The sequence below is a fragment of the Hoplias malabaricus genome, chromosome 1 (genome assembly GCF_029633855.1).
Source record: "Hoplias malabaricus isolate fHopMal1 chromosome 1, fHopMal1.hap1, whole genome shotgun sequence".
In the NCBI taxonomy this organism is placed as follows: domain Eukaryota; kingdom Metazoa; phylum Chordata; class Actinopteri; order Characiformes; family Erythrinidae; genus Hoplias; species Hoplias malabaricus.
Window position 1 is genome coordinate 62,196,187 of NC_089800.1, and position 13,205 is coordinate 62,209,391.

General features: G+C 38.5%; 1 protein-coding gene across 2 annotated transcripts in view; it reads right to left on the reverse strand.

Moving 5' to 3' along the window:
• Positions 1–13,205, reverse strand: part of nkx2.2a (NK2 homeobox 2a) — a 50,505-nt gene that overhangs the window by 30,590 nt on the left and 6,710 nt on the right. For both annotated transcript variants that reach the window (XR_010802384.1, XM_066670022.1), the window contains exon 4: positions 2,041–2,117. The gene's annotated coding sequence lies outside the window, so the exon portion shown is untranslated. The remainder of the gene's footprint in view (positions 1–2,040; positions 2,118–13,205) is intronic.

A 13,205-nucleotide genomic window follows, 5' to 3' on the forward strand; every position in this document is an offset into this window, starting at 1 on the left:
TTTTCTCTATTATGTTTAGCTTCTATGTGCCACCATACTTGACATTTATTTATTCATACTTTTATTTATGTATCTGAGGAAAGAAATGCGAAAAATCCCCGCCTTGGTTTCCCAGCTAATTATTCAAACGTTCTGTTCAAACGTTCCTTTGAAAAAAAAATGCTGGCTCGGAAAATTCAAACGAGGAATAAGAAGCCAACATCAAGCTGGTCTGCTTCGGTGGATTAATCAACCCGTGAGTTTTTACAGCACTGGGGGTGGGGATTAGAGCGAAAAGTTGCGCAGGATCTCAGTAAACAGGCGTCAGGATCCGGAAGTGTTGATCTGCGCTGCGCGTGTGATGTGTGACGGAGGAACGCTGATGATTGTAACAGTTCGTTTCTCACTAAAGTGAAATGTTCATTTCTATCTTCTGAATACGGCCCGTAATTTGGTGTTAAATGTGGTTAATATTTACATTGTTGGTGTTAATAGACAAATATATTTGTTTAATCTTCCCGTATTATTCTTTAAGACCATAATTCTGAAGTAGGTCACACGCATGGAAGAGCCTTCTGTTTTAAAACGTTGAACGTGCTACTTCCGCTCCTGTCCAGAAGGTGGTGTATTAGTTCAAGAATACGTGGAACTGGCAAAACATTGTTTATCCACTGGCAAGATACATGCTTTATATAATAACATCCGGTCCATTTTAAACACTGTACCCATATTTTTTCTTATTTGTTAGACCTTGCTCTTCCACAATATCCACTGTTGGCTGGGTATTTTTGGTTAGCGGATGATTCTCAATCCAACGTTGACAATGAGTGACTTAAGTATTCTAGCAGCCCTGCTATGTCTGATCCAATTGGACCAGCACAAGACATATTATCATATCACCACCAAGCCAGTGTCACTGCAGCACTGACAATGATCCATGATCCATGATCACAACTACAGAGTGCCCTTATATAATGTGGACAAAGTATGTTGAAACCAGGATGTGGCTGGAACGTCATGGTTCATTAAGTGTATTGTCTACAGTTAATTTCATCTACTGTTACTGTTAATTTACTTGGTTTTATAAATGTATATTTGTTTTTCTAAATCAACTGAGGAGGTTAATAGTGCAGGGATGTGTTTAGGATACGGTTTAGGTTTTGTAGAAAACGTGTAATGTTCAGCATGATTTGTTCAGAGCCTGAGTCTATCAGGAGTTCAGATCGTCTTATCAACAACATCAAACATATCTGCTTTCTCACTCGAGAACCTGATATACCTGAGGCAACCGGGCCAGGAATCCAATCTATTCTTGTCTGTACTCACAAAACAACTGTACACAGGCAAACAAACAAACCCCACCTTCAAAAACAAAGAAAAAACCCCTTAGTGAACATACAATTTCAAAAGGTCATGTGGAATAACTCACAGTGAAGAGTTAAATATATTTGCAGTAATAAAGTTAGTATAATAATCAAGCTGTTTTAAAAGTAGTCGTTGTCATTTTCTCTAATTATTCTTCATCACATTATGAAACGTTTATTATTATTATGAAAAGTATTGTCCGGTTTATTTAAACATGACTGCCCCCATGTGGTAGACCCGCTATATTGAACATAACGTGCTTCATTTACGGACTACAAAGCAGTTTGATTTTTCATCTCCAGTGTGTTGCACCTTACAGAACAAAATATAACAATATTATACAATCACTTTATATATGTTTTGCTGCTTTTCTGGTGGTAATTATGACTTCTACACCAAAAATAAAATTACAGCTACATGTTTAAAATTATGTTAGCAAAATAATACAGAAAAAAATCTAGAGAATAAATGAGACGTTCCCTCGGTGAACCTGCAAGAGCTTGTTTTGGCTCTGATCCAACAGGAAACAGAAAAAAGTAAAGAGAAAAGAAAAGGCTACATCACAATGAATCTTCTTCAGAGCAGAAGCAGACAGTGATAAATTCTTTCCTAACCTGAAGTCAAACATGTTAGCTGGAGAATGCTAATAATGTCATGCTTGGTTGAGTCTGGGCCTCCGGAGACGGAGTGTATTACCTTCAACCTGTTCAGCAACTTCTTCACCAACTGTATCCTCACGCTCAGCTTCAACACCTTCCCCACTGTCCCCGCTGCTGTAGATGTGGGATCACCAAAGAGAAACAGAAACCAAGTGCAGTACGTCAACACCAGTATTACACTGATAAAAGCAGGGCTGGAATACACCCGAGGCCCCGTATGTGTGTATATTTTATAAAGTTTTGTTCTTTACATGAGTGTTACTGAAAGTGAAGACGTAACGAGTTGTTTTACCCCTAAAGGTCAGTTTAGAGCATCCATTCAGTCATTTAACTATGATTAATATTGTTGCATAAGCCGTCCCAGTGGAAACTTGCCTCCAAGTTAAATGAAGCTTCAAGTGAATTAAGAAATCAGAGTTAAATTTTTCTGGCAATGAGGATTTTGTATATTGCTGCTGTCCAAAGTAAATCACATTCCTCCAAAACAGTGACTTTACAGGAGAAAGAAAAAAACTTTCTTAACTTTCAATGAAAGTCAGTGAAAAAAGATTTTATTCCAAGTAATTTTGGAGCATTTCTATTGGTTCATTCATCATGGAATTTTCACACATTTTGAAGGACAACTGCATCAAATGATGTTTTAAACTACAGATTAACAAAAAGAGAGATACTTATTTTCTATGGAGAGCAACAATATTTTACAACAATAATATAGGCCTTCTTAATTATATGCAGCAGGATATATACAAGGTATATATATGAGTCAGCATATATCAACATCAAGTGAACAGAATACTTTACCTGTTATTCTCCACACATCCAACATATATGATAAAAAAATTTGTTTAAACCGTGCTCAAGCTATTCCTTCTGTACAATAGTCCAACCTCCAGCCAAGAAGGATTTACCCTGGTACCCTGCATAATTACAAGGTTCACAAAACTGTTATTAAAACCAGCAGTTGTTCCAAAACTGAGTTATGTAAAGACCTGATACACGTGAATTCAAAGATACTGAATTTCATTTTCTGTTAAAAGAGTAAAATCCTGAGGTGGATATACTGCTTAACAGAAACTGTACTGCCACCTTCATACACAAGAGGGCAGCAATGCCAATAGTCACAACTCTACCAGTGCTCATGTGTCCTCATTTACACACGGACCTTTTTTTTTTTTTTTTAAACACAGAGAGAATATTTCCTTCTTGTTCTATGCTTTTAAGTTTTTTATTCAGTTTTTCCAGTTTTGTAGACGCCTCGTTTAATCAGTGATCTTCAATACTTTAAATGGACCCATTAGTGACAGAGATGTTTGTACATCTCTGCATTGGAAAGCATTTCCTTGTGAAAGGGGGGAATAAAAAAAAAAACCTAAATTTTCACTTACGTGGTTTTGGAACCATTTTTTTGCACTAATTATTTTATGTTTTTTAAATTACATTGTTATACATAAAGTATACTGAATATACCAGTCATGTTGGTAGCTGCCCGATTGAACTCTAAAAGTGAATTAAAATATGTACTTGAATTATTAATAAAATATAAAATTTAAATAAAATTAATTAATATAAAAGAACAAACGTATGTCAAAAAAAGACACTAATAAAATCAAAGCAGTACAGAAAATACACATTACAATACTTATGAATTACAAGTATATGATTTATACTACATTATTGTGTGTGTGGGGGGGGGGGCATACTTTGGGATTAACCACACCAATTTGGAGCTTTATTTTAGCCAATAAAGATATTTAAAAATTGATTTCCCTGTGGTGGCGTCTGTACGAGTATGTGCTCAGGGAATAAACCCATCTAGGCTTAGACATGTGGTTCTTTGAGTAACGCTGAGCTGAGCTGAACATCAACAGTGTTTGGTGATTCTGTAATCTCTAAAAACAGTTCTTCTTTGACACTGCACCAAAGAATTCTTCAAGCAACCTTTGGTCTCAAGAGTATACACTTGTCTGGTTTGGTTCAAGCACTTGTGGATCTTGTGAGGTGTCTGATGTTTTTTATGTGAAACCAGGCCTCTCTCCCTGGGCTTCATCTGGTGGGAGGTGTTCATGCTGAGACACTAGTTCTACAAATTATCGCTCAGATCCATCATTTTACAAGTGCTCAGATGTGGGTACCAACTAATTATATTTACTTAAGTAAATCAAGATGGATTGGTATTTTCCTGAATATTTTTTTTTCATTCATTGAATGCAACTGTTTCATCCAGGTCAGGGTTGTGGTGGGTCCAGGGCCTACCTAGGATCACTGGACACAAGGAAGAGCTATAGCATCTGGAAGAATCCCACACAGACACAGGGAGAACACACTCAGCTCCTCACAGACAGTGATTTGAATTGGGCTCAAACCCACAACCAGAATTCTCCACAAACAAATGTAAAGAGAAACCAGGCAAGCTTAGTTTAACCAGACTGCTGTTAGCCACATAGCCATTGTCACAGAGGTGTTTTTGGCATTTCAAAACCAGGAAAGCCCAAGATGCATACCCTTATCATTGGAATGTCTGGAGAAGCTTTGGTGCTTCATATCCATGTCTTTGTTTGCAATAATAACAAGTAATAAATTATAAAATTAGTTTATCTTGTCAGTGGCTGTATCAAAGCTAAAAAACTGAAGCACTGCATTGAGACGACATTAAAGCAACTCGTTTACCAGAAAGCAACAAGATAACATTTCATATTTTGAACATTTCTAAAACCATGCACCTTAACATATTATCAACCAAGTGATCTATACGTAATAAAGGAACAGATACGTATTACTGAGTTACATTTCTATAAGGGTCCGACTGATAATTCATAGCCCCGTTTATTATGAGTAACACCTCGCTCTGGTGTTCTGTCTTTAATAATCTGGAGATTTTGCCTGTTATCGTGTAAAGTTAAACAAAAAAGCTGTGCAGATGTAATTTACTCATCAGAAAGTCAGTAACGGTGAGATGTGTCCGTGTACTCGTGTCGTTATAGGGACAGACAAGATGACTTTCTCTTTGTTAAATATATAGTAGAAAACAAAAGGCTGTGTCACAGAAAAATTCTCCAAACATAAAGAAGAAACTATGATAAATATTACCTCAACAACTTTCAAAACATTTCTGTTTGAGGCTCCCGTAAAACACTGAGCTGCACCACGGTGGATGGTGGACCTACAGCACTGAAGCGGCACAAGTGTGTCCCAATTCAGCTCTCAACTCTCTGACCCCTTGAACATGTCAACACATTTTTCTAGGTGCTAAAAGAGACTTGTCCAGGGAAAAGAGGATCTCTGGTCACCGCCAAATGGTTCGAAATTTAGTTCACAAACTGGAATGTGAAATATGGCCGAACTAGCAACAGAGGGTATAGTGGCGCCACCTTAAGTTCTCTCTGTGAAATACGGCTGATGTAACAGTTCCTACTCGTGCATGCGTGTGAAAAATAGGTGTCAGTCAGTCTGACAGTAAACACAAATGCCTTTTCTAAAAATCATGAAACAACATGGGATGCTATGGAGTAGCTGCATACGAATATAAGATCACCATGTTCAATGCCATGCAAGGTGCAACACCATGGAACAACGGAAGAGAATTCTCTGGCATGACGAAACACCATCCAAAAGCTTCAGGATAATGTGGAGAAGTCTAGAGAGCACAGAATGTGCCATGTTTTTCAATCTGGAATATGAATACAACTACGGAAGCAATTATAGAGTAGACTGATTCTGTGCAACTAAGGGTGAAGATACACTCAAATTATATTGTGTTTGTCTACATCCATAGTAACCATGTTTTGTAAGAAGCCACAGAGCTTTAGCTGCTCAGAAAACACCACAAGCCGTTTGATTAGTCTGGATAAGCCAAGTGTCAAAAGCCTTTGATGAGCTGATGATGAGGTAAAGACTTGTCCTGAGATAATGAATGTAATTTGACTTGTGTCACATTTCCAGCAAACGGTGTGTATCTCCTAATTACAGCATGTGAGTGTAATCATTTCTTCCACCACTGTGTACGTGTACACACACACACACACACAGCTGTCAAAGCTGTTGGGATGTGTATGGAACCCATCATCACTGTAAGCCTTTATTTCAGAAGAGGAAAAACTAACTCCCTAAGCATTTAGCAAGTGCTGATCGAGTCCCTTTATGTTCTAAAGGGGCTGAGAGTAATTCTTCTGTCTCAGGCCCAGTCCAAGTGTTTCATTTCATTCTTTAATGAAGCACAAATGAATGGAAAGAATGTCTGAGCTTCACATTGTGTTCATGTACTTTCAGTCAACAACAACATGGTGCCATAACTGTGAATCTACTTCTATAAAAAACTGCAGAAGGATCAGTAGCCAACTCCAAGACAAGAAAGATGGCATATTTAATAACAATGTTCTTCATCGGGTGACTTCTTTTAACACTCCACAGATAACCCTCACTTTAGCTCCCTCCACTCAGCACAGTTTTACCGGTGTTAATTCAACACTGTGTTCAGTTTTATCATTCAGTGTAAACTTAAGACTAACAGTGTTTATTTAACACTGGCAAATTTGCTGTGTTCTGGTCAGAATGCACTTCAAGTTCAAAGAGTTTATTGATATTTGCACAGTAAGGAACGGGTTTCGTTTACAATGAAATTCTTCATCCATGTTGTCATATCATACCCCAGTGCTTTACTGTGGTACATTTATTACTGATCATCTAGTGCTGGGCGATATGAACACAAATCAATATCACGATTAATTGTACATTTGACCACGATTACAATTAATGAACGATTATATTGTTTTTGTATTTTTGACCCTCATTGTTCAGTGACGAGGCTTGTGCTGTAAATATGTTCCAGTATTAAATATGGGATATTTTTTCTAATGTTGCTAGGAGCTTGTTCGTCTCTTGTTTTCTGAGCACTGTTTATATTTGGTGTGTGATTGTGCTTTGGTCGCTGAAACAGTTTTTTCTCAGTGTTTACATTTGACTTCTTTATGTTCAGTGTCGTCTTAATTATATTAAACACACAGCACGTCCAAACCACAGATGCTGTGTTTTTCTTTGGTACGAGCTGCTCGAGATGCTTGGTCAGCCTCTACAGGTTGCTTCCATGTGGCAGATAAAGGCAGAATCACGTGACTACAGGTTGTTGCCGTGGTTTTACATGAACACACAGTGGGGACATGTGTGTGTTTAGGTGGGAAGACAGTAGTGCATTCAGTGGCATGTCATTGTCCATATTTTAAAAGAACACTAGGTAAGATTTGGGTTTTTGACTGTCTGGTGTGTTCTCCCTGTGTCTGTGTGGGTTTCCACCAGGTGCTCTGGTTTCCTCTCACGGTCCAAAAACACATGTAAGTAGGTGGATTGGCGACTCAAAAGTGTCCATAGGTATGAGTGTCTGTCACCCTGTGAAGGACTGGTGCCCCCTCCAGGGTGTGTTCCCACCTTATGCCTTGTGATTCCGGGAACCCTGAACTGGATAAGTGGTTACAGAAAATGAATGGGTGAATGAATGAATGAATAAATCCACTTAAATATTACTGGTTAGATTGCTATTTGTTTGATAATAAAGCAATCTGTCTCATCTGGAATTAAACTGATTTAAATATATACCTTAGAAATGGTCTAATCTACATATCGACACATGTCTGAATCCACTTAATACTGCTTTTCTTTAATTACTGTCCCAGGTCACCTCATAACACTGTGAAAATTAGATTCCTTGGGCAAGACTCCTAACACTGTTCCGTACATCTGTATCGTGACTTTGGCATAAAATAAATCAGATCATTTAGAGAACCAAAGTGGGTACAGTGTTGATGGCACAGTTGCTGTTTTCTAAGGTAAGAGTTGCAGTGTAATTCAGTGTAAAATGATTATACACTCTGGCACAGAGCCACTCCTGTCAGAATGACCCAAACAGGAAAACTAAACAGCAATCCTCACATTACAAATGATTTCTTCATGGCATTAGCCAGGCAGATTGCTCTTGCCCACGCTGACCTGTGTCTGTATGGGTGGAGATGTGTGGAATATCAGGTCCAGATCAGCTTATGGCCATCTGTGTTGTGACTTGAGGAGGGCATGTTCGATTCTGCCACCTGCATGATGGGAGATTTTCACATTCATTCTGTGGAGGTGTAATAACAAGTCATCAATTTCCAAAAACACTGGAAATCCCCCAGTGAGCATAACTTTGGATCGCTCTCATGCATTTAACAATTTATTTTCTGCTATGGAAGCGGAAATCCATCAGAAAGGCACTTGAGCATGGAGAAGTGCTTTATCATGTTCAGTGTGTGTGTGTGTGTGTGTGTGTGTGTGTGTGTGAGGCAGGGTGATGGATGGTGGGGGTTGAGGGGGGCTGCATGTCTAGTACATCAAGGTAAAGATGGTCCATTTGTGTCTGAAATACCTCTACATGTGTCAGTTCGAGTACTTCCCCTAAAACTTCCCCTAAATAAAATGAGACAACTCCACAAAAAAGAGAAGATGCTGCTGATTAATCTGAGCGTTTCCTGTTAATTATGATAAGAAATAGACCACACAGCCTGTGCTTTGTAGACACCACTTATCGTTACTTGATTCTGTTATTTAAGGTGCACCCATTGTGTAACACACACATGAAGAAAGCAAGAAAATAATGGAATGTGTTGAAGCCAGGGCACATGAGCACAAGGTCATCAAGATCAATGTCAAGTTTTGCTAAAGGACTATGAAAAAAACCCTAACAGTGGCTTATTGAGCAGAAAAAACATTCCCCAGAGAACTATGGAAGAAGAGAATGGAATTGTGAGAGCCATAACCAATCGTCCAACATCGGTTCCTGACCTGGCAATTCCTCTTGTGACTGAATGCAATCAAATCCTCACAGAAACGTTCAAAAAAGTGTTCTCAGAAGAGCAGGGGCTATTATTGCAGCAAAGGGGAACAAAACACTTTATTAATACAGTTCATTTCAGCAGAAATACAAAGGGTAAGGTGTATTTTGTTCTGTTCCCGTCTGAAAAATCACTTCCCATTTGTGAAAACTCAGTAAATGATTAGAGCTTCAGTCACTAAACGTCTGCTACTGTAACTGACACAGTAATAAGACTATTATATTATGATTTATTTTATAATAATTAAATTGGCATTCCAGTCATTCATTTTAATAAAAAACAGAGGCTGTTCTAATGTGTATTTCTGTTGGCGATTGAAGGACATAAATTTTTCCACAAAGTGATATTGCATTGATTCAGTTTTGCCCTCCAGAAGAGCGAAGTTTGGCGAATCTGTGTGTAACTGCGCAAACAGGCCGACATTATGCAGACACGGGACCTAACTAATGCAGCTTTCAGCGGATGGTCAGGATGACAGACGACTAGCGGCACAGGTTCATGGGCCTTTCAGGAAGTCAGTAGCTCTCTTATGTGGAACATGGAAGCGAGGGCCTTGTTGATCACCCAAAACCAACCATCTGCAGGCCCCAGCTGGCACTGACACAAGGGCAGAAATAAGGGCTGGTATTTACAGATGCCTGGAAGCTGAGTGGGAATGAGGTGGGAGAACTCAGCATCCACAACTGCGCTGTGGATTCAGTCAAAATATTAGTACCATGTCAAAAAAAAAGTGACTTCTCGTAACATTCTTCTTCCTGTTCATGTCCATCCTCATGACTCAACAGCTCCGTCAAGCTCTGTGCCAGGGGCCCACTCACCCTGAGCTCTCAGCCCCAGTGGCCCATGAAGAAATTTTATAATTTTTCAGTTGTGTGTTTGTATTAATCAGACTGCATCACAAAGTATTACTTCAGGCAATAAATCCATTCAAATCCCAAGCAATTCAAAAGTACATGTGGTAAAATTAAATCTCAGTAGCCTTGCCTGCGTGCCAACTCTGCTGATGGTTTTACAAAGGTAGCTATATATTTTTAGCAGCATGCTTTACTACCAGGTTTAAACAGTTATAAGAAGAAATTAAAATTGTTTCGCCTTTTAAACTATTGCCATATTGGTAACCCACAGCCAACATTCTCTCTTTCTCTCTCTGATACACACACACAGAAACACACACACACACACCGTGTTAAAAGCAGTATCCAATAGTAGTGAGATTGTTGTGACATCAACGCTCAATTTTTCGTCTGGATTCCAGTGTCATGAATGGACTATTATGCTGGTCACACTGACAGATATCGAGCCTGGCTTCTGAGGGAAGACACAAGGTTTTCATAAGCTCATTAATCTTGAAAGACTGAGCTGTCAGATGCATACACTGCCCCTATGGCTGACATAGTAAAGGCATGTCTGAGGCCTTGATTCTGGCTCGAAGGAAAATGATATCACACAGTCTCTCCCTATAGCGGACCTTGAGATCTACTCTGAAGCAGTGCACACCAACTACACATCCTTCCATCTCTGTACTCTGGAGATGTTCACATCATGCTGAAGATCAAGACAAGGGCATCAGTTAAAAATGTTCAGCACCACTATTATACTGACCCATGCAGATTCCTCAACAGTATGTCACTTTGTAGTACTTTAAAAAGCAATAAACCAAGGTTATATCAAGGCTTACAAGAAGGAAATGGCATGTTTCAGGATGTTCTTAATTCATATATTTTCTTTTTTTTTTTTTTGAACATTACTAAAGTTACTGCACTGCTATGTGTGCTTGTATTTATATTCACACAGCAGAGTTCAGATATTAGTAACATGCTTTTTAGCCAGTCATCAGTCTAGACTAAGACATTTATACTCACAATAAAGTCATAAGAATCACGTAAAATGTAAAAAAATCACTTTTTATGTATTTTTCACATTTTATGTGTGTGCTGCTCAACAAGACTTTCCTCAATGTCCTGCGCATTGCTTTTTTAATGACAGATTTCTACTCATGCTGAAGGCATGCTTATCATTGAGGTAAGAGAAAACAAAATGTGCAGAGTGTTGTCCCTGTCATGATAAAACCTGTAGAATTAGATATTATTTATTAGACAATATTTCTTGACATATTTTCCAAAACCAATGTTCTAGGTTCTGTGAAATTAAAAATGTAACTGTAAAGGACTCTGTTATTGGGGAGGTCATTTATTTTAGGAAATAATTTGATTAGAGACACATGTCCTTGATGAAAGATGGAAAGTTGTCCATAACTTTTGATCCAGTGTTGGATGTTTGGCTGCAGATATTAGATGGGAGTCTGGTGTTTAAACAGTAATAGCCATGCACAAAGACCCTCAGCACAGATGTGACATATGATGTTGGGTATGTGATGCTCCTGTGTTTTTCTTTTCCTAAAAAAGCCCTGGGAACATGATACATGACATAATGTGCTCTGCTCTATTCCCCGGGTGAGAGACAGAGAGATTTTCCTCTCATTACAGAATAGAAGCGCCGCCTAGTGGTGGTAATTTTCACAAGAATAGAGGAAGACTCAAGATTCATTAACTTTAGCTGAAACTCTACAATTATAGTGATTGTCAGTGTTCGTGTCAAGCTTCCTTTTTCATGAAAATGATATATTACTTAAAGTGCACCCTGCTGAGAAGCCTGGATTTCTGTTTACACCAAGGATCTAATGCCAGAGGAGTCCACTGAATACACACAATCCCTTAAAAATCAGAAAAGCACAATCCTTATATCACAGAATAACAGAGGTATGAAGAGAAATACTGACCTCCATCTGATTTAGTTTTAAAGAGACAATGCGCATTAATAAACATGTGCCAGTTAAACCACTCTGCCTTCACTTCCAGCTGTAGTTAATAATGTTAACACGTGCAACATTGCTGTATTTACATTCCGTCAAGTGCTATAAGCTCTACTTTAAAGGTGCAATGTATTATTATTTTTTTAAACAATAAATGTTTAACATTGTGAATTACCACAGCTGATACTTAAAGGTGCAATATATGTAATATCTATATATCTGCAATGCCTTCTCTACTTGGAGAAACACTGCACTCTTCACCACAGTGCCTGTTTGTACTGTTGTGTTTCAGCTGCTTGGCCACCAGAACTCGTGTGTCTAGAACTTTGACTAACACACTGGTGCACTGGTTCGGATTTATGGTGTGCAACCTCTAGTGGCTAAGTAGGTGAACTACAACAACACAGACAGGCTCTACAGTGAAAATGGCAAATGTACCTTTAAGAGGATTGAGATGAATGGAGATTTGTTTAACCCTATATCTCCCTGACTGCCCAGCTTCATCTTATGCTGTGGGTGGAAATTTTAACAAATATGGATAGAGTAGGAATGATACTGTAAAGGGAAAGGCTTCATGCCTGTAGATATTTTTCTGACTTGGTGAAGAAGCTACTAAAATGTTAATAGGTCCACACATTTTTCTAAATTTCTGCATAATTAAGTAATTTTGATTTAAAACATTGCCAGTCGGGGTGGTCTTAAATGAAACAGTTCATTAAATTAACGGACCAATTTCAGGGGTTTTACTGACTATAATACTAATATAAACATTTTATTTGTTATCAAAACAACAGTGTGATTATAGGGGTTGGAGGGGTGGTGGTGGGGGTGGGGGGGTGGGGGGTGTGATGGCCATAGTGGGAAAATAATAGTGAGTCCAGAAAATATAAATAAATAATTTTAGTTCTCTTTTTAACTGACACAACGTTCACGTATCTCTCTACCAGAAATGAATTATAAAATATAAGTTTCAAGCCAAAACATCTCTCATCCCTGCTGTCGAACAATGTAACTGGCTCCGGGCGACTGACTATAACTGGCTCTATTTATTTCATGTAACATCTTTATATGCTACTGCTTTTCCAGGCATTGAATATTTTGCACGTCTGGCTACTCTCAACATCACAGTGAACAATTCTCAAGTTTCTCTAGAATGGCATTGCAAAGATCTTATCCATTTAATGACATACACATATACATTTTTAAAAAGTGTTGGAATTCATCATGAAATGATCCCTTGTTCCTAGCTTTTATTTGTTGACTTTGGTGGGCTATGGTGGCTCCTGGCTATCAGAAGATAAAGAGCACTGTTTGGTGGAATAATTTCCCGGGACATATCACTCATTTCAATTGACCCCTACAGGTAGACACAGCTTTCAAAATGGCCTCCATGCCTTTTTAATGGCGCTCAACAAATGGCCCTTGCTATTGGGTAGAGTCATAACAATCAAGCTTGCTCATCCAGTTTTGCACAGAGCGTGTTTTGCCAGTACTTTTGTGCTTGTATACATCATACCTAGTGAAGAAGTGTCAAAG